The following is a 3,810-nucleotide window of genomic DNA, read 5'->3' on the forward strand; positions in this document are numbered from 1 at the left end:
AACCCCATTGTCTTTGTGCAATTTGCGGCTCAACAAAGGTAGCAATATGGTTTGGGAGGAGAAGGAGGTATTCGTTGTTGTAGCTCCTTTCTGCCAGGATGGAGAACATTTGCTCACAGTAGCGATTGGGAAATCGTGCAGTGTCCTTTGCTGGGAAGGCTTTTTCTTTATCATCAACCTTTATAATCCTCTTAAGTCTCTTTGTTGAGGGTTTAACCGCAGTTGAGGAGGGTTCTGCCACTAATGCTCTTTTTGTACCTCTTCTTGCTGTGAATTTGGGAGTAACTTTCTCTTTTCCTTTCTTGATGGCCATTCTGAAAAAGGGAAGAGAAATTAAATTAAATTCAAAGAGATAGAGCAAGGAAGAGAACGGAAAAGGGTGGTTATGAATGCACAGTAAAATGTAAATAATGTTATCACATGGTCATGACTACATGTGAAAAGTCATCAATGGAAAATAGTTAGTGCATATGATGACAAGTGAATGCAAGATGTTTATTGGCATGCTGGCAAAAGCATGAGTAGCATAGATCAAGCATCACTCGTAACAAACCATCACGCTTGTATTGACAATTATTTATAACGAATAAAATATAAAAGGGGTGTTGTGAAAAACGGGCATTTAATAGTAGAGTAGAATAACGTAGAAAAGTGCAAAATGCCATACGGGCTTTTTCACAAACACATAGCATGCATGGTGAAATAATGTATGGAAAGTGTTAAATTGAACATGCAAGCAACCCTTTTAAAAGTAATATATAATTGCCAAACAAATTTAGAACAATCAACAAGCATATAATGAGAAATAATGACTCAAATAAATTTCTAACACCAAGTAAAAAGGAAGAAAATATGAATAATGAAAAGAGAAAGAAAAGAAAATAAGATAACATATAAAAATAAGAAGAAAAATATAAAAGTAAGGAGAGAAGAAGAAAAAGAAAACCTTGTTAATGGGGGAGAGAGAGAGAGTGAGGGTGTAGAAAGTGAGAAAGAAGGAAAAAGGAAGAAGGGAGGGGGAAGAAATAAGGAGGGAAAAGAGAAAATAGGATTTGAGGAGAAAAAGAGAAGATAAGTGGCAAATCAGGAAAGCTGTGCGGCGCAATCGACGCGGTCGCATGGGGCACGCGGTCGCGCGAACTGCACTGATACTGATTGACGCGGTCGCGTGACCCGTTTTATGCCACTGGTGCGAGGGCAGCCTCGCACTCGCACATCTCTCTGTTCAAAATCATTAATTGCCAAATATTGGGTGACGCGATCGCATGGGGCATGCGATCGTGTGAGTGGCCATTAGAAGGATATGACGTGGTCGCGTCGGTCACGCGGCTGCGTGGGAAGGATTTTGCGTTCAGCACCAATCCAGCACCACTCTAGCACAACTTTCGGTCGTGCACCCTTTTGACGTCGAATTCTAGGTCGCGCGGTCGCGTGGGAGGCCAATGTTCCCATGTGACGCGGATGCGGTCGCGTGGTATAATTTGTGCCATTGGCACGCCTCCAGCCACGCTCCTGCGTGACTCTCTGTTTGTTTTTATTTTCTCCCATCTCCTTGCGACGCGGACGCGTCAATGATGCGGTCGCGTCGTGTAACAATTGTTTTTTTTATTTTAAAAATAAAAGTATGTAAATGCAGATGCACGAAATGTACTAATAAAGAGAAGAGTTATTAAATAGAAAAAACTAAAAATAAAAAAAAGAACGATCATACCATGGTGGGTTGTCTCCCACCTAGCACTTTGCTTTAACGTCCGTAAGTTGGACGCTCCATTAGCTCAATCTTCGGCTATGTGAGGATCTTCCAAGAGGAAGATCTCGAGCTCCTTGTTTTTCTACATCCTCTCTCCATGGTACAACTTTAAACGATGTCCATTAACTTTGATAAGTTCAGAGCTTGAAGGATGGCTTAGGTGATAAACTCCGTACGGTTCGGCCTTTTCTACTCTGTATGGACCATCCCATCTTGATCTCAACTTGCCTGACATAAGTCTCAGTCGAGATTTGTAAAGGAGGACTAAGTCCCCAGGTTGGAACTCTTTTCTCTTAATGTGCTGATCATGTACAGCCTTCATCTTCTTCTTGTATAGTCTGGAGTTCTCATAAGCTTCTAGGCGAAGGCTTTCCAAATCTTGCAGTTGCAATTTCCTTTCAGCTCTGGCTTCCTCAATTCCCATGTTGCACTCCTTTACTGCCCAAAAGGCTTTGTGCTCAACTTCAACAGGGAGATGACAAGCTTTTTCATAGACTAAGTGGAAAGGACTCATCCCAATGGGTGTCTTGTATGCGGTTCTGTACGCCCAAAGTGCATCTTGTAACCTGGTGCTCCAATCTCTTCTATGAGGTTTGACTATCTTCTGCAAGATACGCTTTATCTCTCTGTTTGACACTTCGGCTTGCCCATTAGTCTGAGGATGGTAGGCTGTTGCAACCTTATGAATTATTCCATGCTTCTTCATTAATCCTGTTAGTCTCCTGTTACAAAAATGGGTGCCTTGATCGCTCACGATTGCTCGTGGTGATCCAAAGCGACAAATAATGTAGTTTCTCACAAAGGAAACAACAGTGTTAGCATCATCAGTGCGGGTAGGAATTGCTTCCACCCATTTGGAAACGTAATCTACAGCCAACAATATATAAAAATAACCATTAGAATTTGGAAATGGACCCATGAAGTCAATGCCCCAAACGTAAAAAAATTCACAGAAAAGCATAATTTGTTGAGGCATCTCATCCCTCCTGGATATTTTACCAAATTTTTGGCATGGGAAACAAGATCTACAAAATTCAGCAGCGTCTCTAAAAAGTGTAGGCCACCAGAATCCACAGTCTAAGATTTTTCTAGCTGTTCTTTGAGGGCCAAAATGTCCTCCACTCTCAGATGAGTGACAGGCCTCTAAGATGGACTGGAATTCTGATTGAGGCACACACCGTCTAATTACCTGGTCAGCGCCACATCTCCATAAATATGGGTCATCCCATATATAATATTTAGACTCACTTTTCAGCTTGTCTCTTTGATGCTTAGAAAATTTTGGAGGAAAGGTGCGGCTAACTAGATAATTAGCTACAGGTGCATACCAAGGGGCTACCTCGGATACTGCTTGCAGGTTATCAAATGGGAAATTTTCAGCTATAGGAGTGGGGTTATCTGAAATGTGCTCAAGGCGACTCAAGTGGTCTGCCACTAAATTCTGGTTACCACTCCTATCCTTAATTTCTAAGTCAAATTCTTGTAATAGCAGCATCCAACGTATAAGCCTTGGTTTGGACTCCTTTTTAGCTAATAGATACTTTAGAGCTGCGTGGTCTAAGTACACTACTACCTTCGTACCAAGTAAATAGGCTCGGAATTTATCCATAGCAAAAACAATAGCAAGAAGCTCTTTCTCAGTAGTAGTGTAATTGGACTGTGCTGCATCTAGAGTTTTAGATGCATAAGCAATAACAAAAGGATCCTTACCTTCACGCTGAGCCAATGCTGCTCCTACTGCATGGTTGGAAGCGTCGCACATTATTTCGAATGGCTGGCTCCAGTCTGGTCCTCTCACAATTGGAGCTTGAGTCAGGGCGGTCTTCAGCTTATCAAACGCTTGTTTGCAATCTTCACTGAACTCGAACTCAATATCCTTCTGCAGTAGTCTGGATAAGGGAAGTGCTACCTTACTGAAGTCCTTAATGAATCTCCTGTAAAAACCTGCATGGCCAAGGAACGAGCGGACTTCCCTCACAGAAGAGGGGTAAAGTAAACTAGAAATAACACCCACCTTTGCTAGATCTACAGAAATGCCAGTATTAGACACAACATGTCCT

The sequence above is a fragment of the Arachis ipaensis genome, chromosome B4 (assembly GCF_059453495.1).
Source record: "Arachis ipaensis isolate K30076 ecotype BB chromosome B4, ASM5945349v1, whole genome shotgun sequence".
Classification (NCBI taxonomy): Eukaryota; Viridiplantae; Streptophyta; class Magnoliopsida; order Fabales; family Fabaceae; genus Arachis; species Arachis ipaensis.